The sequence below is a fragment of the Cornus florida genome, unplaced genomic scaffold (genome assembly GCF_030987335.1).
Source record: "Cornus florida cultivar Cherokee Brave unplaced genomic scaffold, ASM3098733v1 CherokeeBrave_3.0.0_Hap2_Chr07, whole genome shotgun sequence".
Taxonomy (NCBI): Eukaryota; Viridiplantae; Streptophyta; class Magnoliopsida; order Cornales; family Cornaceae; genus Cornus; species Cornus florida.
The window spans coordinates 21,934,769-21,957,296 of record NW_026775577.1 but is presented as its reverse complement, the minus strand read 5'-3'; the positions used below and the strand labels follow the sequence as shown (position 1 = coordinate 21,957,296).

The window sequence follows — 22,528 nt, the reverse complement described above, 5'->3', positions numbered from 1 at the left end:
TATTGGTGTGTTTTTAGTAGAAATCGGAACCATGTTTGGTGTTTTGTTTTTGATAATTGTATATCAAAAATATGAAAACGCGTTTGGTAATGTCATGCGTTTTAAAGAATCCGAAAACAAAACACGTTTGGGAAGTTGTTTTTGTTATCAAAAATTCTGAATCAATAATAGGATACCTGTTTGCTAAAAACTGTTTTGTTTTTGTTTTTAATAATTAAATATATATTAATACAATTATAAGTGTATATGTAATTGTCCATTTTTTTATGATTTGAGATAATTTGTTAAAAAAAAAAAAAATTAATGCATTAAGAGTTGGGAAATTTTTTTTTGAATAAATTTACAAGTATAAATAAGATCATGTGGGATCTTTCTGAGGCACAAACATGATTAGTGGCAACCAAATTATAATTTTAACTTTGTAATAATCTTTCAATAAGAGGAGATCTTTGCACTCCATTTATCTTTGTGGTTTGATAATTTGGAACATTCAGAAGGGAAAAACTTATTTCTACATCTAGCAGATGCCATTAGCATCTTTATTTTCATTATAGCAAACTCTACAAGCAAAACACATATTTGCATGGCAAGATACAATTGGATAGAAAGCTGTCAAATTGAATGCATTAGTGGGCATGACTCTTACACACATCAAACCAATGGACAAAAATGGAACTGTTATTTCATAAGTAACAAAATAGTAATACACAACTAGTAGCTCTGTCAAGGTCTTCAAAGAAAATAACTTCCTACAATTTACAATTTCTGTACATCATCACTATACAATTTCTCAAACTCAGTACAAGTCTCGGGGGTGTCTTCTTCATTAGGCGGAACCAGCTGCCAAAAGAGAGGCAGATATTTGTCCCATTCCTTCAAAATAGCAGACCCATTGCCGCTTCCAGTTTTTTCCCAATTGAAAAGAAATATACATGATGCATTGAGTGCAAAGACTGAGAAAGTGAATTGTTTGACACAAAATTTCAACAGCTCATTTGAAGGGAAAAAAAATTCAAAGCTTTTGTGTTTGGTTGAAATCCCAGTAGCTACATTTCTACCCACTCTGTCAAAAGAAAGTAACACAAAGTAATCAATTAATTCTTATGATTTAAAAAATAAGAGGTCAAAATCAACCTATTCCAACCCAAAAAAAATAAATAAATAAAGTGCAGGAACATCAAACCCTCATTCAATGCACAAACTCTATCATGAGAGGGGACCATATTCAAATCAGCACGAGCTGAAGCCATTACATTTCATCTGTGATTTTTTTTAATCATCCCAACTTATCTAAGAATTATGAAATCCACATTATTCCCTAGATATTCAGCTAAATTAGGAAGAAAGTTTTGAAGGAAAATAAGGGGAAGAATGTAAATTAAAAAGAATAAAAGAATTGTTAAAGACAATATTTGTTACACATTCAATACTTGGCCAAAGTTCCAGAATTGTCCAAATTGAACCAAAACAACATCTCTGAGTTAATCCTGAGTTCATCCTGAAACAGATTGATACAAACAATTCAAACACTTATACAAAAAGATGGGCAGGCGAGATTCTTTTATCCAACTTGACTAGCATGAAACATATGACAATGAAAACAACTAGGAATGTATGTATATAGATGTTAGTTAGAGTAAATACCAAATTGGAGGGGAAAACAAAGCCAATCCAATACAGCTACCTTTTTTCAGGCTCAGTTGTAAATTTTGAGTGTAAATGACATCAAGCTCAATCCAATCCCAAGTTACAGTACAGAACAGCAACCAAATACATGTAAAACCAAAAAAATGAAGAAGATTAGAGAAAAAGAAAATAACACATGGTAGGAATGAAGCAAGAAGTAGTAAGGAAGACATAGCTAACTTTTTTTCAGGCTAAGTTGCAAATTTGAGTGTGAATAACCCCATGCACAACCAAACACATGAAGAAGATTAGAGAAAAAGAAAATAACACATGATAGGAATGAAGCAAGAAGTAGTAAGGAAGATATAGCTAACCTTTTTTCAAGCTAAGTTGCAAATTTGAGTGTAAATAACCTCATGCACAACCAAACACATGAAGAAGATTAGAGAAAAAGAAATTAACACATGATAGGAATGAAGCAAGAAGTAGTAAGGAAGATATAGCTAACATTTTTTCAGGCTAAGTTGCAAATTTGAGTGTAAATGACCTCATTCATAACCAAACACATGAAGAACATTTCTTCAGGCTCAGTAGCAAATTTTATAAATGCCCTTAAGCTCACTCCCAAAATGACATAGAAGAGAACACAACAACAAGTAATACGTAGTTGAAAATATAGCATTTGTAGTTCTCAGCAGCAAGCTCAGCCAAATACAGAAAATTAAGTATATATTACATACCAAATGAAACACAGGAAATTAACTAAATACCTATTACATGTCATATATTACACAAGATAGAAGTTTATCTAACTTCATCTTTCAATAACAATGATAATGAGTAAGAAGAAGACAATCATAATAAACATGATTGTGATAGTAAGACATCCACAACCTAGGAAGAGCATGTACTTCTGTCTACATTGTTCATTTTGAATCATTACAATGACTTTGTCCAAGTCAGATTGAACCTGTTCTTCAACTTGTGCACCTTGGTGCAACTCATCCACCCATATAAATGCATTCATATGTGAGTACAACAAATATAAATTATACAATTAGGAAACAGTAACAGAAATAACACCTAAAAGATTAAAGTCATACCTCCCGAGCTGGACACTTACAGAATTGTCGACCATAATTTTTTGGAGTTCCAGCCCTATAGAGATGCATGGGACCTCTACCACATGCACATTGTGGTCACTCACCTTCAAGCCTATACATAAGTGCGCCTACAAGTACTAAAGCATTTAATATTTGATGTCCTAATATTAATTATTATAGTTATCCATAAAGTTTATTTACTATAATTAGTTATTAAAGTTATCCATATTCTATGCATGTAAGTTAAAATCCTACACACTATTATAATTAGTGATTATAGTGCTCCCAAATTAGGTTCGCAATACAATCACGATAAATATCCATCTGTCGCATCTGTGTATTAATAGCACTGACGATCCCAACAATGTCATCCACATTAGGTTCATTTTGTGAAGTAGAAGATCAGGGGTTTCAGAATAAAAAATTTCATCAGATTCACCTTGGGATCTTATGAAATTATGCAATGTACAACAAGCAATGACAATAAAAACTTGAGTGTCAAAGTGATAAGGGGGCATTTGCTTCAATATAGGGAATCTCATCTTTACCACCCAAAACATCGCTTTATGATATTCCTCAATGACAAATGCCTAAAATTGTACACCTTTTCTCTACCACGTAGTCCTCTAGTATGTCTACGATATTCCTGCATGTGGTAATGTTGACCCCAGAAAGGGGCCAAAAATCCCGATTTATTGGCATACCCAAAATCCACCAAATAATACTTACCTGTCATGTTAAGTATTAAAATTAACGTATTTTTAATGTTAAATATAAATATGGAAAGGTAATTCTCTTACCTTCGGGTGGTGATGGAAAATTCAAATCCTTATTCTGAGTGCACTCATTTAAAATTTTCGAATCATTAGCATACCCTTCCCACCCTACTAGAATGTATATGAATTTCATATCAAAAGAACATACAGCCATGACATTTTGGGTCGTATCACCCTTTCTACCACAAAAGGGTATTTGTTGGTTAACTGGCACTACAACATGGATATGAGTACCATCTGTGGCTCCTACACAATTCTTAAAGTATGAGTAAAACTTTTTATTGTTCTTTATCTGTTTAGGAATTTCATTCAAATCCGGGGGAACAATAATCTTAATCCCTAACTCACAAATTAACTTTAAGACAGCATGAAAGTAATATGAAATTGTGGATGTAGAGTGTTGGAATCTTTCAGCAACGACACGATTCCTTTCATTGTGAGACACGGTAAGTAAGAAAATTGCAACTTGTTCTTCTACTGTTACAAATGTAGAATCTTTCAATCGTAACAATTTCAACTCACGACACAAAGCCCTAAAGGTATTGGAGTACATCCGAAAATTTTCATAACACCTATCTTCATATCCATTTAAAATCTCGAATACGTAATCTTCCCCTTATAACATGGAATCCTTACAACGTTGCTTATCAAAATGTTTATGATAGTACTCATATACAGCTGTGATCAATACAAAAATTTCCTCCTCCTCATCATCATCATACATGGTTAATATTGTCCTTATATCCATATCTATTATCCTATTTAAGAATAAACAGAAGAAGTTATTGTAATAAAAATTAAACAACATAATGATATAAGGAAAATGGACAAATATATAGCAAATAATACAGTTATTCTGCAATAATAAAAAAAGGATAAAAGACATACCAAATCATACAATTATCCAGCAATAACGTAAAGGCAGTAGATAAAGAAAATTAAATACAGTCATCCAACAATAATGTAAAAGTAGTAGATAAAGAAAATTAAATATAGTCATCCAACAATAAAGTAAAAAGAGTTAGAAAATAGTCATCCAAAAGCACATAAAAGTAAGATAGCGAATATATCACAGAGGCTAATTCGTCACCCACCCAACCTCCCTTTCATCAGGAATGTGAAGAAATATGTCCCTCCACACCTTGTCCTCACCAAACATATTTATGATCTTAGCATAATGGGTATCATCAATCCCCACTAATGTGTTGACGATCCTAAGGCACTCCTCAAGTTGGGGATCAATTTCTTTTTCTTTTTCTTTTTCTTTTTCTTTTTTACTGGGAGATTCAACTTCAGGCATTTCTTTAACACGAGATGGTTGACAACTAGAAGATGATTTTGCTATGGCTTTGGCAATTTTATCAGCTTTCGCGTTCCCGATATCAGTCAAACATGCCATTACTTGAGACATTGTGGAGGAAAAACTTTCTTTTTTAGGTTTCTTAGCTACAGGTTTGGGAGTAGGACTGAGGTCAATAAGCTCTTCTATATTAGGTCATTCTACATTAGTCATGTACGCATTGCCCTCAATGTTATGAATTGCAGCTTCATGTGTTGCCACTTGACACATTGTTGGCACTTGGTGAGGTTTGGGTGTTTTTGTAGAAGGATGAACATGCTGACCAATAGCATGTGTATCCCCAAAAATCCTTACCATCTACTCATAATTCTTACACCCCTGTTTTTTTATTTTTTTGTCATACTTGAGAACCTACATGTTATTAGCTTACAATTATTTTCATCAAACCCTTTTAATACTAAATCACGAATTACTAACTTTTTGTTTGCAATATTTGTACAGTGCTCTGATTGTGTTGAATTTTTGTCTACATTAGTCCTTCGTGCACTTCTTCCCAGTTTCTACCAACATTGCGTCCACAATATGTGTCCATCCAGTTGGATTAAAACTTGTGCTTATACGATTTCCTTTTCCAACCTCTTCCTCCATCAAGAGCATGAATTTCTCTTGATGAGCATCACACCAAACAGTGGTATCGGCCTGTTCAATAACTACAACATCGTCACCATTCTCACCATCAAGAGAATGAATATGTCTTGATGGGTATTGCTTAACATTGTCATTGTTCATGTCCATCTGATTATTATTAAGTAAATTTAACAGTTTAGTAAATTGTTTATATAATTCTAATTTCTTCCAAAATTAAAGATTTTTGGTACACTATTACATTATAATAACATTGTCTTAAATTAAATGAAATTAGAGAAATTCAGCATACTACTGCAGCCATAGAGTATAATTCAGCATAATTAATTCTCCTGTACATATATAAAAAGGTTTGGACAGTGTGCATATATGTAAAATTAAAGGTTCAAACTCTTAAAATTAAGGTTCGGACAGTGTGTATGTATGTAAAATTAAAGGTTCAAACTCTTTAAATTGTATGAACTCCATTTATTCCATTCATATTGAGTTTTTAAATCTACTCTAAAATCTGTTATTAAATTTGATTTCTTATTTAAAGATTTTGTTATTATTATTTTTATTCTCCTATAGGTATGTAGAAGACAAGAAAAGAAGAAAGTTGTAGTAAATAAACTTAATTTTAAGACTTTAGATGTTTTTTACCAAAAATAAATGCAGTAGATATGCAAGAACATAAAAGAGTACAGAAAATAGTAAGAAATATGAGTGGTTGGTTGGTTTGAGAATTGAAGTTTGTTTCTTGGTTTTTGTACTTCTTCGTCCATTTAAACCAATTTATGTTATGTACCAACAAATGGAAGTCATGAATTGAAGCCAAACCATGTAAACAATAGGTTCGAACAATGCGTATATATGTAAAAAGGTTCAAACTCTTCAAATTAAAGGTTCGGATAGTGTGTATATATTAAACTGTCAATCGTACTTTAAAATTTTTTCTTATTTCTGATATTCACATCTTTGAAAGCAAAAATTAATTAAACTAATTTTTCTGAGAATCGACAATGCATACACTTCTGTAAATGAAATACGAGTAACATAATTAAAAAAAAAAAAATCCCATATAGATCTAAGAATCGACAATACACACTTCTGTGCAAATAAATAGAGTTCTAATTAGGGTTAGGGTTTGGTAGTGGCGTTACCTGCAGCGACTTCAAAGACTTGTTTGCACAAAATAGTCGAACTACCTCGCACAACGACTGAACTGAAGGGTTGAAGTTGAAACCCCAAAATCGCATTAGATAGATGCGTGAAAACAGAGAGAAATGAGACAACAGAGAGGTACGAGAGCCACAACTGATTTTACAGCTAAAAACTCTCGAGGAACAACTCGCACAACAACTGAATTGAAGGGTTGAAGTTGAAACCCCAAAATCGCGTCAGAGAGATGCGCAAAAATAGAGAGAAATCAGACAACAGAGAGGTACAAAAGCCACAACTGATGTTGGATCTACAAAATCTCGAAGAACAGCTCGCACAATGTTTGTATATCAAGGGTTGAAGTGAATCACCCCAAATCGCCTCTCACATACATGCGGGAGAAGAGAGAGAAACGAGAGGCACAAATGCCCTAAAATGAGAAATTTTTGTTTATATACCTGATATCAGCGCTACAGTGTTTAATACAAGTCTAATATCGCTACTACAGTGTATAAATCAGCTAATATCTCCAAATTGTTGATATGGGTTTTAGCCCAAATCTGGTAATGTTTTGACACTATTCAATACCACATCAGCCCACTCCAAACATGATATTGGCCCAAATTACAAAACCAAAACATCAAAACAATATCAGATATGGGCTTCCAAACAGGCCCATAAGGACAGGACAGGACAGAATAAGGAATCAAAACACCATTAGGAAACTAAAAATGAAACCTAATCCTATAACAAAACCTATCAACATAGGGAAACAAAAAAAACCTAAGGAAAACTTTATAAAGAAGTCCAAAATTCAATTCTCTAAACATTACAAATTAAATAATAATAATAATAATAATAATAATAGAATAAGAAACCTAATTACTAAAAATTATTAAATATGAGAAGAAAAAAAAAAACCCTATTTTACATTATTATGCTTTTGTCTTATAGCCTTTTTTTAGTGAGTCCATAACTTTGAATTCTTGAGCGCTTAAATACACATATATGCAAAGGGTCCTATTCTTATGCATTTCCTCGACGCGGATATTCCACAATGGAGAAGCAAGTTTCGGTCTCCTCCGTCGATCACCTTTAGTGAGCTTCAGTAAACGAGCAAGTTTATTTCACTTCCCCCACCGAATTATTTTTTTTAGTATTATATACTAGTGATTTTTCCTTTTTTTTTTTTTTTTTTTTTTGAATTATATACCTATGAAATTTTAATATTGTCCCCACTGAAATTTTTTTTTTTTTTTAAAAAAACCTTATATAACTATTATATAAGCCATATGGTCTACAAAGGTGTCTAGGGGTGGCAAAATGGGTCAGAAACCATCAACCAGTCCATATTCACTCACTTTTTAATAGTTATGGGTGACTATATTTAAAATGGGTCAAAAATGGGTTGGGTAATTTTTAACCACATAATTTGAGAGTTAAAATGGGTTGGATATGGTTACCCATATTCAACCCATATTTCACCCATCACATTATAGACATACAACACACATCTATTATATATTACACTCAACTCATTTCTCTCTCTCACAAAGAGCTACAAGTTGGGCTGGCCGAACCCATATTTTGGGTGGGTCGTGCGGGTTTCACCGGTCTTCTTTTTTTTTTTAACAAATATACAAATTACATTTTCCTTTTCCATGTTTGTAAACATCAAATTTTTTAATAAAATTTTATTTTTACACATCAAATTTTTGGGCAAGTCGATCGGATTTCACGGATAAAATATATATATATATATATATATATATATATATATATATATATATATATTTTCAAATATGCAAATTACATTTTCTTTTTCCATGTTTGTAAACATCAAAATTTTTAAGAAAATTTATCTTTAAACATCAATACGTTTCATGAGCCAATTTTTTAAATATCAAATACGTTTTCCTTTTCCATGTTTGTAAATATCAAATTTTTTTAAAAAATTTATTTTTTAAACATAAAAAATTTGGACGGGTCGGTCGGGTTTCACGGGTCAAATTTTATTTTATTTTATTTTTTTTAAATATGCAAATTTTATTTTCTTTTTCCATGTTTGTAAACATCAAAATTTCATTTTTTTAAAAATCAAAATTTTGGGCGGGTCGGTCAGGTTTCACTGGTCAAATTTTTTTTTTTTTTTTCAAATATGCAAATTACATTTTCTTTTTCCATGTTTATGAACATCAAAATTTTTAAGAAAAATTTATTTTTAAACATCAATGTTTTGGGCGGGTTTCACGGGTCCTTTTTTTTTTTTTTTTACAAATATACAAATTACGTTTTCCTTTTCCATATTTGTAAACATCAAATTTTTTAAGAAAATTTTATTTTTTAATCATCAAAATTTTGGGCGAGTTGGTCAGGTTTCACGGGTCAATTTTTTTTTTTTTTTTTTTTCAAATATACAAATTACATTTTGTTTTTCCATATTTGTAAACATCAAAATTTTTTAGAAAATTTTATTTTTTAAACATCAATATTTTGGGTGAGTCGATCGGGTTTCTCGGGTCTATTTTTTTTTTTTTTTTTTATTTTTACAAATATACAAATTACGTTTTCCTTTTCCATATTTGTAAACATCAAATTTTTTAAGAAAATTTTATTTTTTAAACAATCAAAATTTTGGACGAGTCGGTTGGGTTTTACGGGTCAATTTTTTTTTTCTTTTCAAATATACAAATTACGTTTTCTTTTTCCATGTTGGTAAATATCAAAATTTTTAAGAAAATTTTATTTTTAAAATTACGTTTTCCTTTTCCATGTTTGTAAACATCAAATTTTTTAAGAAATTTTATTTTTTAAACCTCACAATTTTGGGTGGGTCGGTCGGGTTTCACAGGTCAATTTTTTTTTTTTTTTTCAAATATACAAATTACATTTTCTTTTTCCATATTTGTAAACATCAAAATTTTTTAGAAAATTTTACTTTTTAAATATCAAAATTTTGAGCGGGTCAATTGGGTTTCACGGGTCAATTTTTTTTTTATAAATATACAAATTACATTTTTCTATTCCATGTTTGTAAACATCAAAAATTTTAAGAAAATTTTATTTTTTAAACATCAATATTTTGGGTGGGTCGAACGGATTTCACGGGTCATTTTTTTTTTATAAATATACAAATTACATTTTCCTATTCCATGTTTGTAAACATCAAAAATTTTAAGAAAATTTTATTTTTTAAACATCAATATTTTGGGTGGGTCGAACGGATTTCACGGTTCATTTTTTTTATTTTTTTTTATGAATATGCAAATTACATTTTCTTTTTTCATGTTTGTAAACATCAAAAATTTTAAGAAAAATTTACTTTTTAAACATCAATATGGGTCTTAACGGGTTGACCCTATACATTTTTTAAATATAATTTTAAAAAAATAAAATAAAATAATAATTAATGGATCCACGGGTCATAACGGGTTGACCCTATACATTTTTGACCCCTCCATTTTCAACCCGTTCTGAACGAATTGAATATAGGTCTTGATTCATATTTGACCAGTCCATTTTCAACCCAACCCAAATCCTCGGAGGCGCGGAGGTGCCTATATGCCTCCGAGGATTCTTTCATACAAGAAACTTATATAACTGCCTAGCCCTGCAAACTCGATAAAGTCTCCCTTTACCTTCAGCAAGCAAGACTCGTAGATTCAATTCGACTTGGTATATGGTCCAACCCTTAAAGCTTACTCCCTCTTTAAAATGATCTCATTCTAAACTCCTCTGTAGTCACCAATGCACTCCGATCTGCTCCCTCCCATGAGTCTGCTCTCTCTCTCATTGATACCCTGAAAATGTTCCATATTTCTCGCATAATCAAAATACCCTTTACACTCTGCCCAAAATCCTAGACAAGTCCAAACAAACTGCCAAACTCAAAGCCCTAACTAACGGTATCAATTCTGGCAAGTTCACAAATGTTGCACGCATTAGTTTTATGGACTGGAAGCGCTGGTATGATACTGATGGAGACCTTAACGCGGTTCTTCTGGTCTGGGATGAATGGAGAGCCTTGCAGAGGCGTCCATGTACCAAGTCTTATAACATTGTCATGATGGTCTATGCATAAATGGGAAATTTTTTTCTTCCGGTGTAAATATTTTTTATATGATGATTGATGAAGGGGCGCTTCCTAATTCTAGAACATACAATTATGTTGAGCACCTTGTGAATTTGGGAAAATTGGATTCAGCATTGGAGATTTTTGGTACACTGCCCTTGATGAGGATCAAGCGCACTCTAAGACAGTTTTCACTTTTGAGCAGTTTGACACGGTTAAGACTTTACTTAATGAAATGTGGATTGATGAAATATTACTCGGTTGAGCTATGTGATCAGCAATGCAACACATGCAGGAGGCAGCTTTGTTGAGGAGACAGACGAAGTTATCAAAGAAATGTTACCAGGTGAAACGATTAATTAAAAATGTAGGCTTTTCTATGGTTTCACTCATGAGCGTGTTGATCTAGTTGATGAACTAATGTCCAAGATTAAAAAGGAGGGGATTAGATTGCGTGCAGCACAATCTGATTGATTATTGACTTCTGTGGTCTTTACAGCAATGGTGACGCCGCTCTAAAAGTCTTACGTGATGTCAAATCACTTTGTGGTGTGGTCCCATATCCAAAAATAGTCTGTTTCTTTTACATTCATTTCTCTTGGAAACACTAGCCAAGTGTAACATGAATTCTGAGGCCCTGGATGTACTTGACGAGATGATTTTGTGTGGGATTCAACCTGATATCAAAACATTTTCGGGATTGATGCATCACTTTGCAATTCATGGAGTTTTGTTTTTTTTTTTTTCCTAATTGATACTCACACACACATACCTCCACCAAGATTCAAACCCCTTACAACCCTCTGAAAAGTAGGGGCTGAAACTGCTAGGCCACTGGCTATTGGTAATTCATGGAGATATTAAAATGGTTCAGAGACTCTTTGGGATGGTTAGGCAGACTGGCTTATATGTTTAAGGTTCTTATTCGTGCATACTGCAAGTGCGATACAGCCGTTTTAGCATTGAGAGTTTTTGAAGATATGGAGAACTCCAACTTGATGGGTAGTGCTTCTACAAAACAATTGTTTGTGAAGAGTATCTGGAAGGCAGAACATTTTCATTTTCTTCCTGGGCAATAATAGTTAATGGTTACTGGTTTTCTAGGCGAAGAGCTATTGGAAACAAGGTTCTGGTGTGACCTCTAATTTCATAATAAAGAAAATTTCTGGCGAAAGCTACATTTTAGGTCATCCTGTGATGTATGTTTGTAACAGGTGAAAGGCAAGTTCTATTCATGTACACAAAAAGTAGAGAAATTTTGATAGACGTACTCAATTATGGAATATTGAATTGTATCAAGCGATACAGCTTGCTGTGACTGAGATGCGGCCGGAGTCTACTACTTCGACTAGTCACCGGAGTCATAAACTCCGGTGAAATCCTCTGTCATTTTTCGTTTTTCGCTTTTTCTCTTTCTCAGTTGGGTGTTTGTTTTTGTGTTTTCTGTGTTCACCATTGTTTGGTATGCTCTCATTCTTGGAAGTTACTAGGTTGCTGCGTCTGTTTCAAGGTAGGACTGCGAGATATGTGAACACGTATAGAGGGCATTCGATTTTCTTGGATGATGATTCGGTTGGAAGGAGACGAGAAGATCTTCGTTCGTGTTTGGTGGGTAGGTTTGATAAGGAAGTGGAAGACAGGGCTCAAATCGCGACTTGGGCGACTCGTGCTTGGAAGGTCTCATCTGGAGTTGTGGTGTCTCCCCTGCCAGATTCATTGCTGCTGTTTTGCTTTCCATCCTCTGCGGAAGCTTCAAGGGTTCTCAAAGAAGGGCGTCGTGATTGGGGGACGGCCACTTTAAGGGTGGACAATTGAAATTTTAGAGTTAGGTGTTCGGAGGTGTTAAAAGGAAAAGGGCTAAAGATAGTGACACTTTATGGGCTTCCGCTTCATCTCTGGAGTCATGCTCTATTCGTGATGGTTGGGGATTTATGCGGTGGTTTTGTTTGGGTGGATGCCGATGAAGCCACGGATGCTGAATGGGTTCGTATCACAGTAGCTGATGGTAGGGTTTGTCCCTCTTTTGTCTTCATCCACGACGATTGGTTTTGTTTTAAGGTTGCCATGTAGGACGAGAAGTCGCCGGAACTTGTGCCGACAACAGATAGTCTTTAAGGAGGGGATGGTTCGTACTTGCTTAAAGAGGCCGAATGGTTAAGGTGGAATACTATGGGAAAAAAGGGACTGACAGAGATTCAACGATGGACGGATTGAAGGGACGCCTTCTGGATTCGTAACTCTAATTGTTTTCGACAGATGTTCACTCATAAAAGGAACAAAGGGTTGGCGGGTGGGTCTGATCGTCGCCGACTGATGGGCTTACGGGAAACTCAGAGGGAGGGTCGAGCTTTCACCATGGTTGGCCGTCCGGCATTCGTACAGATATGGAATCGAGGAAGACAGAGAAGTGACTTTCACCCGATGCAAGCGCGTGGAAAGAGGAGTCTTGTTGGCCATACACGTGGGTGGCGCACAGGGAGTGACCGTTTTAAGTTGCATACAGCTGGTTCCCATATTGTTTCAAAGGTTTGGGCTCCGAAGGCGAGGATGCAAGCTTGTGCTGATGGGACAAAGGATGGGCCATTGACCATGTCTTTGGGAATAACTGTTTTACCCCCATATGGGCCAGCCCAGCCTACGGAATTGACCTATTGTCCTACTGGACCTGCTGAAGGGGTGAAGGCTATGAAGACGACTCATGATGAACGTGGGCCTGTTGGTCTGGGTCGCGAGTTGAAGGGCAGGCCGGGGTCACTTAGGCAACCATTTTGAGCCCATTGCTAATGTCTTGACTAACAATGATGCTCTTCCAGACGGCGTTTTCTTTGACGGGATTAGAGGGGGAAGACGAGCTAAGGGATGTGTTCAGGGTCACAGTTTAAAGAAAAATGTGTCTATTCTTTCCTTTGGTATAAGATGGTCAAGGAATGAGAAACAGAAGTGGGTTCCGAGAATGACGGTTGACTCTGTTCCGGGTAAGTCAAGTATTTCACATGGATTATAGTCTTTTCAACTTTATTTTCCCTCTTCTTCTCAGTCACGAAGGTGTGTGGGGTTGAATAAAGGCGTGGGGGAGTCGGGTTCTCCATGGTTATCCCTAGTTTTTGAGGGAGAGCCGGGGGTTGATTGTCATGGGGAAGGTTATGTTTTTGGGCTTGGCTCCTCTCGGATATGTGATTTTAGTAGCGAGGGAGTTACTATTTGCGTAAGAAGGGATGTGAAAATCAAGCTGGATGACGTTACAGCCAACGTGTTTCTGAAGGAATTGTGTGACCATTTAGCATTGAAAGGCTTGCAAAACAGTCCAGGAATTTCTGTGATTGACGAGGAGGCTGGGACGCCTTTGACTTGTGGTTCCCTTTTCTCTTCCAATGCTTAGGAGGGAGGTTCAGGTTCCTTCTTGGAAGGGGATTTGGGCTTGGTTCAGTGGGAAGGGAGTGGTGATGTTTTTTTATTGTGTTGTACCTTTGGTTACGATAGGGCCGGAGGGGGAGTGTATGGAAGCAGCAACTGTTGGTATGGGTAAGGCGAGTGTGGAAGAAGAATGGTTGAGAGAGAAGGGTGGAGAGGTGGGTTCTCTTTTAGGTGTGTCGTTTAAAGGTAGGTTGGATGAGGCGATGAGGTTGTTTAATGAGGTTATTGACGCTCAGATTTTGGAGAGAGCGGGTAGTAATGATGGGTTGCTGATGGAGGAGGGGGTAAGGGAGGAGATGAGTCCCTTTGATGTCGTCAATTATGAAAGGAGGAATAGGGGATCCCGGGAGAGGGACGGTGGAAGGAGGAGTGGGCGTGATTTTTCATCTGTTTCCTTATAAAGCTACACCTTTTTTCATAGAACGTCCGGGGTCTCAATGACCCGCAGAGAAGAAAAGTTGTGAAGTCGGTGATTCGGAAAGAGGGTGGGCATGTTGTGTGTTTACAAGAAACGAAAATTGCATCGATGACAGACTTGATCGTGAGAAGTTTGTGGGGGGGGGGGGAGATTTGTGGAGTGGATTGCTTTGGATGCGATTGGTTCTGCAGGTGGTGTTCTTATCATGTGGGATAACCGTTGGGTCTCGTTGGGGGACTCTCTGGTGGGGCTCTTCTCGGTCTTTTGCGTTCTCTCTCTGATAGAGGATGGTTTTCGTTGGGTCTTCTTAGGAGTTTATGGCCCTACAGAAGACAGTGTGAGACATTTGTTTTGGGAGGAGTTGGGAGAGGTTTGTAGTCGATGGGAGTTACCTTGGTGTGTTGGAGGGGACTTTAATGTTGTCCGTTCTCCTTTTGAGAGGTCGACAGGGGGAAGATGGACATTTGAAATGGAGTCATTCTCATAGTTCATTGATGAGTGGAGATTGATTGATTTGCCTTTGGTGGGTGGTCCTTTTACGTGGTCTAGTGGTCGTTCTCCTCCTACCTTATCTCGTCTTGACAGGTTCATTGTGTCGAGCGATTAGGAGGAGAAGTTCTCGGATGTGGTTCAGGCTACTTTGGCTCGCCCCTTATCTGATCATGTTCCTTTGATATTGGATTGTGGTGGGTTGCGTAATCGTCGTTCCCCTTTCAGATTTGAGAATATGTGGCTTCAAGCTGAAGGTTTTATAGAAAGGGTTAGATCCTAGTGGGAGGGTTATTGTGTGAGTGGCTCCCCTAGTCATTCTCTCGTAGGAAAGCTTCGTCTGTTGAAGATCGATCTGAAAGTCTAGAATAAGGAGGTTTTCCGTAATCTGAGTTGGCGAAAGAATAGGGTCTTTTCAAAGATTGCCGATATTGATCGGATAGAGGGTCAGGGTTCTTTGCCTGATTCCTTGAGACGTAGGAGGATGGAGTGTTAAGCGGAGTTTATTAAGATTGCTATTTTAGAGGAGATTTCGTGGAGGCAAAAGTCTAGAGCTTTATGGCTCAAGGAAGGAGATAAGAACACAAAATTTTTTCATAGACTTGCTAATGCTCATAGAAGGAGAAATCATATTGGGAGGATCCGAGTTGATGGGGAGGTGTTGTGTAACAAGGAGGAGATGTGCAAGGGTATTGTAGATTTCTACTCGAGATTGTTCATAGAATCAGATGGTTGGAGACCTTTACTTGCAGGGATTCATTTTAACTCTATTTCGGGTGAAGAGAGCTCTGTTCTAGAGGAGCCATTTACTGAAGTGGAAGTGTTGTCCGCGTTGAAGAGCTGTAATGGGGATAAAGCCCCAGGTCCTGATGATTTCTCCATGAGTTTTCTTTCGAAGAGCTGGGAGGTGGTTCGTGAGGAGATTATGGGTGCTTTTCACGCCTTCCATGCCCAAGGCTCTTTTGAGAAGAGCTTGAATGCCACTTTTATTGTTCTCATTCCGAAAAAGGGTGGGGCTTTGGATATCAGGGAGTTTCGCCCTATTTGCTTGGTGGGGTGTATTTACAAGTTGATTGCTAAAGTCCTGGCTTCTAGGTTGAGGAAGGTTTTAGACGGCGTCATCTCTGATTCTCAGAATGCCTTTGTAGGAGGTCACCAGATTTTGGATTCAGTTGTTATTGCTAGCAAATGTGTTGATTCCAGATTGAGTAGTGGGAATCCGGGTGTTTTGTGCAAGCTGGATATCGAGAAGGCGTATGATCATGTGAGCTGGAGTTTCCTCCTCTACTTGATGGAGAAGATGGGATTTGGGGAGAGGTGGAGGAGATGGATTCTATTTTGCATCTCTTGTGCTCGGTTTTTAGTTCTTGTTAATGGAGCTCCGACCGGTTTTTTCTCCAGCTCGAGGGGATTGAGACAAGGGGATCCTATTTCTCCGTTCTTGTTCCTTTTTGTGATAGAGGCGCTTAGTAGATTGATTCAGAGGGCAGTAGAGTTAGGATTCTTGAGAGGTTTTAGAGTGGGCAGGGATGCTGCTGGCCAGTTGGAGATTTCCCATTTGATATTTGCTGATGATACCTTAGTGCTCTGTGATGCTGCTGCAGATCAATTAAGGTATCTGAGATGTGTATTAATCTGGTTTCAAGTTGTTTCTGGGCTAAAGGTGAATGTTGGTAATAGTGTTCTTGTGCCGGTTTGGGAGGTCACTGAGATTGAGAGGTTGGCGCAAATTCTTGGTTGTTGCACTGGCTCTTTTCCTATTTCCTACCTAGGGTTACCTCTGGGCGCCCCTTCAAGATGTGTGGGGAGTTGGGACCCAGTTGTGGATAGATTGGAGAAAAGATTGGCGGGTTAGAAGAAACAGTATCTCTCTAAGGGGGGTCGGGTCACTCTGATTAAGAGTACTCTTTCTTGTCTCCCCACTTATTTCATCTCTCTTTTTCAGATTCCTTCCTCTGTAGCAGAAAAGATTAAAAGATTGCAGCGCAATTTTCTTTAGGGGGAAAGATGGGAGAAGTTCAAGTTTCACTTGGTGCATTGGGAGCAAGTTTGTTGTCCTATTCGGAGGGGTGGCTTAGGGATTAGAAGGTTGTTGCCTTTCAACAAGGCTTTCCTTGGGAAATGGCTTTGGAGGTTCGGGGTGGAAAGAAGTTGCTCTGGAGGAGGGTTATAGCTCATAAATTTGGGGAGAGTAATGGAGGGTGGTGTTCTCTCGTGGGCCGTGGTCCTAGGGGAGTGGGGGTTTAGATTGGCATTCGGAAGGGGTGGGATGATTTCTGTAAGCATGTCCGCTTTCGAATCAGGGATGGTAGGAGGATCAGATTTTGGGAGGACCTGGGGTTTCCCCTTTTGCCCTTGCTTTCCCACGGCTTTATAGGATTGCTTCTCATAAGCAAGCCTTAATGGTTAATTATTATCATCTTGATAATGGGAAACTGACTTGGGATGTTCAATTTATGAGGCATTTCCAGGATTGGGAGATTGAGGAGGTCACCCGGTTTTTGGCCCTTCTGTACCGTCAGACGATCACAGTTAGGGATTCTGATTGTTGGCTTTAGCTCCCCAACCCTCAGGGGCGTTTCGAGGTGAGGTCTTTTTTGAAGTGTTTTATAGTTGGCGCTGGAGGCTTCTTCCCTTGGAAGTCTATTTGGCATTCCAAAGCCCCTCTCAAGGTGGCCTTCTTTGCGTGGACTTCTGTTTTGGGTAGGATTTTAACCCAAGATAATTTGAGGAGGAGGAACCAGGTGGTGATTAATAGATGTTATTTGTGTTTGCATGACGAGGAGACTGTTGATCACCTTCTGCTGCATTGTAGCATGGCTAGCGGATGTTGGGACTTAACGATTGGGTGGTTTGGGATCCCGTGGGTGATGCCTAGATCCACTAGACGGTTGATTGAGGCTTGGAGAGGTTTTTCAGTAGGGGCTCTCATTCGGGATGCCTGGAAGGCTACGCCTCTTTGTGTTTGGTGGTGTATTTGGCTTGAGAGAAATCGGCGATACTTTGATGCAAAGGAAAAGCCTATCTCTATGCTTAAGTTCTCTATTATTTCCACTCTTTTTTGTTGGGTTTCAGGGAGGGATTTTCAGTCTGTTGAGGAGTTGGTTGTCTTTTTGGCCTCTTTGAAGGCTTGAGGCACTTTGGCCTGGTTTTTGTACTTGGGTTTTGCTCCCCTTTTGAGCGGTTCTTCAAATTTATTTTACTTATCAAAAAATAAAAAAATAGAGTATCTGGAAGGTAGGCAGGCTAAGAGAGCGGCTATTGTGGAAGCAAGAACTGAGGATAAAATTGATGTTCTTCCACTTGCATTGCCCGGTCATGTGTACTTGCTAAGCACTTCAGATCTCACTAGAGTTTATAACATTTATTCCAGTACCACCACAGAAAGTGAATAAATTTTGGTATATTAGTGATAACTTAAGCTTCTTCATTTGATCAAAGTAATATCTCTTTTGTAACATGATTATGTTATGCATTGTTTTATCTTGGTTCTTTAATTATGTTGAGTTTAGCTGAATAGAATCATTCAAGTTTGTTAGTTTTGGCAAGCAATCAAAATTTGGAGGTTTTTGAAGTTCCAAAATCAAACTGAACCGGTATTTTACGGTTTTGTTATGTTTGGTTCTAGGGTCCAATGATTCCTGGTGCAGTTTCAAATTTTTAGGATCCATTGAAATTGATTCGGTTCCGATTTAGCCCTACCCCTACCAAAGAATCTTCTAAATGAAGCTCCTCTATTCTTTGAATTGCTGGGCTGGCTTGGGCGAAACCTACATATATATGGCACGATTGCTTGACGTCTCAAATCTCAATTCTGTGATTTTCAAAGATAGTCTTGGAGGATTTGACAAGTACATATGCTTGTACTTCCTTTGCTGATATAAATTTATTATTCTCTTTGCGAGTGATAGTCCCTATCATTTTCGATTGCGCTCATCCAATAGTTTTGGGAGAAACTCCCCATTGCACATCAGGTATTTGATACTTCGTTTAGTCAGGCTAAGTGTTTATTAAACTTTATTATGTTTCTATCCTTTAGCTTTGTGATCGTTGTTTCTCTCCTTATTGAATTACCAATACCAGTATTAAATGCATATTCGTCAGACTGATTGAAATATATTAATAAGTGATATAGGTTAATTTTCACATCTATTGATGTTCTTCAATTTGATTAAAATATTTTTCTATAATTCTTTGTTTATGTTTGCCAGTATGATTGATATGTACATGAGGAGCTTTGAAGTCCTTTTGTTCTGCTTATGTGTGGGTTTAGGGTTTAGCATCTGAATTTACAGAATAATTGCATCAAACATTACATTAGTGATGATAAAATGATGTAGGTATCAGGCCTTACTTCCCAAAGGACGGTCAGGGTTTCAAGCCCCAAACGAGGCATGTGTGTGTGAGTGTATCAACTAAGAAAAAAAAAATATGATATATTGAGATTTGAGGAAACATCTATATTTGTGTAATCTACTCTTTTTTCTTTTTTTCTTTTTTAGGCCATGTATTATAACAAAAGTGGTGCTCAATATTTTTGAAGGATTACAATTGTTTTTTTTTCTACCAGTATTTAAAATTCAATTTTGATGATGAATTTTCTCTTCCTTTACAGGATATTTGTAGCATAATAGTTAAAATCTTTAGAGTAGGTCCAATTCGACTTGTGAATTCGGGAAATTTGGATTCAGCATTAGAGAGTTTTGGTAAACTGCCCTTGATGAGGATTGATGGATGTGGTTAAGACTTGACTAAATGAAATGAGGTTTGACGTGGTAACATTGGCTATGTGTGGGTTAGGGTTTAACATTCAGCATTAGCTACTCTTAAGACATTTTTCGCTTTTTGGTGGAAGCATTAACTGCTACTGCGAGGTATGATGTGGTTAACACTTTACTTAATGAAATGAGGATTGATGGAATTCAACTGTCTTCTTCTTCGAGGATCTGACAAGTACATATTCCTTTGGTGGATTTGATATTTTGTTTTCTGAGGTTAAGTGTGAACTTTATTAGGCAATGGGATTGAGACTCTAGACATCGTTGATATGGGCAAGCTCCAATGGGTTTGAACTTATGAGATTTGAAATTGTGGTCACTGAATTGTAAGGAGATTGAGACTCGAAGATCAGAGAAGCTGGGCAGGACTTCTTTTTACCATTGCAGGAATAAAGAAAAGCTGTAAAAGGGCCGGTTTCGTCAGTGTTGTTGCAGTCCATAACTGAGTTTGCTGAATACATTTGTTGGGCATTGAGGTAAGAGATTGAAAAGCTAAAGTTATAAAGAAACTGAGTAGAAACTGATCTATGACAGAATTTTCTCGAGAAAATTTTCAGGCAGATGATACACAGTCCAATAGTTGGATGCATTGGGCTAAATTTATGTGAGTATGAGATGATGTCATCATATTTAATGACGTCATTCTCCTCTCGCATAAACAATCAATACATCCGACTTTCAGACTACTCATCATTATATTTTTACGTATATGAAATGCAAAGTTTTGGACTCTGAAATCATATACTATGATGATCATCACATGTTGCTTGATTCTACCTTTTTATATGTTTGGTAAAATGGTCATTCTTCTCTTGTTATATAAGGAACTAGAGCAGCCTATAGCGAGAAGGAAAATGTTTTTTTAGTGCGATCCACTTTCAAACCAGTTTCAGTCCTCAGATGTATACATATCACCACACTAACAAGAAATTGCTTTCCAGTTTTGTGTTCAATGTTAAATTTATTATTGATGTTGGACCGTTTCCAATTTTTTATTTTTATTTTTTGGTTGGATATACTCCGTAATGGTTGGATATATATATATATATATTATACTAGGCATGGCAATAAAGAAGATTCATATTTTTTGGAAAGGAAGTTGAAGCATTTCACAAAGCAAAAAAGAATACAATGTATTTCACCAATGTAAAAATAAATAAATAAATAAAAAAGAAAAAAAAAAGTGTTATACTAATATAGCAATCTTCTAATGGGTATTGACATTACATAATAGCTCCTTTATGTGTTCACTCAAATGCCCATGCATTCTCCTTACGAACCTCCTCTTCTTCTCCGGGAGTAAAGTTATATATCTACTCCATACAAACCAATGGCAAGAAGGGTTCCCTTGACTGTTCAAATGGTCAATGGGGAAACCATACTCAGAGATCAATCGAACTATCAAAGGAACCCTTCTTGCCATTGGTTTATATGGAGTAGATATATCAATACTTATTTTTCTTGTATTATTTCGATGTGGGATACCTTACCTAAAAAAAATTAGGAAAAATAAGTCCCTTCTAGATTGATATCTTTGTGATCCGAAGATTTTCCAAAAGATGGGCTCACGAAAGAGTTTCCCCTGATATACGGATCCCTGATTTTGCAACTTTGCTTTAAGATCCATTTATCAGGGGGCACCTTTCATGGCGGTCAATAATTATAGGGTAACGACATATATAGTATTCCCTTTTCTTGTTTGTTTTCGATGTGGGACAACTTTTTATGGGCCTGAAACTATTGGTCTAGGTACCGAAGGCCATATGGAGTATCTGCCCCTGTTTGGGCTTAGACATGTTGGTCAATCTTCGGACTTCAAGCGTCCGAAGTGACAAGTTCCTTGGCAATGAGCCTGAGAAGAATTGTAGTGGGCCGGACTCTTGAGGTCCGAAGTTGTATATTCCTCGGCAACGAGCCTGAGTGGAATTGTAGTGTGCCGGGCTCTTGAGGTCCAAAGCTGTATATTCCTCGGCAATGAGCCTTAGTGGAATTGTAGTGTGCCGGACTCTTGAGGTCCGAAGTTGTATATTCCTCGGCAATGAGCCTGAGTGGAATTATAGTGTGCCGGACTTTTAAGGTCCGAAGCTGTATATTCCTCGTCAATGAACCTGAGTGGAATTGTAGTGTGCCGAACTCTTGAGGTCCGAAGCTGTGTATTCCTCAACAATGAGCCTGAGAGGAATTGTAGTGTGCGGGACTCTTGAGGTCCGAACCTGTATATTCCTCGGCAATGAGCCTAAGTGGACTTGTAGTGTGCCGGACTCTTGAGGTCCGAAGCTGTATATTCCTCGGTAATGAGCCTGAGAAGAATTGTAGTGTGCCAGACTCTTGAAGTCCGAAGCTGTATATTCCTCAGCAATGAGCCTGAGTAGAATTATAGTGTGCCGGACTCTTAAGGTCCGAAGCTGTATATTCCTCGGCAATGAGCCTGAGAGGAATTGTAGTGTACCGGACTCTTGAGGTCCGAAGCTGTATATTCCTCGGCAATGAGCCTGAGCGGAATTATAGTGTGCCGGACTCTTGAGGTCCGAAGCTGTATATTCCTCGGCAATGAGCCTGAGCGGAATTGTAGTGTGCCGGACTCTTGAGGTCCGAAGCTATATATTCCTCCCGTCTGTGGGAATATACAGCTGTATATTTGTCTGGGAGACTATCTTCCACAGAGACTCTCTTCATGGCAACCAGATCTGGTGTGCCACCTCTATATTAACTATACATCTCTTGTACTCCTATTCGATGTGGGACCAAGAATAGAATTTATAATACG

The 22,528-nt window shown here is 37.2% G+C and overlaps 1 long non-coding RNA gene and 1 pseudogene across 3 annotated transcripts; one reads left to right on the top strand and one right to left on the bottom strand.

Annotated features, from left to right (window-relative positions):
- Positions 1-660: 660 nt before the first annotated feature.
- Positions 661-7,054, bottom strand: LOC132266779 (uncharacterized). 3 transcript variants are annotated; one of them, XR_009468716.1, is made up of 3 exons: positions 6,593-7,034; positions 1,645-2,857; positions 661-1,498 (listed from the first exon to the last, which is right to left on the bottom strand). It is a non-coding gene; the product is annotated as an uncharacterized LOC132266779 (long non-coding RNA). The 3 variants fall into 3 exon arrangements; XR_009468715.1 differs by having other exon boundaries at positions 1,645-7,054; XR_009468717.1 differs by having other exon boundaries at positions 1,685-7,054.
- A 939-nt stretch (positions 7,055-7,993) lies between these two features.
- Positions 7,994-19,933, top strand: LOC132316410 (pentatricopeptide repeat-containing protein At5g66631-like; annotated as a pseudogene).
- Positions 19,934-22,528: the final 2,595 nt, after the last annotated feature.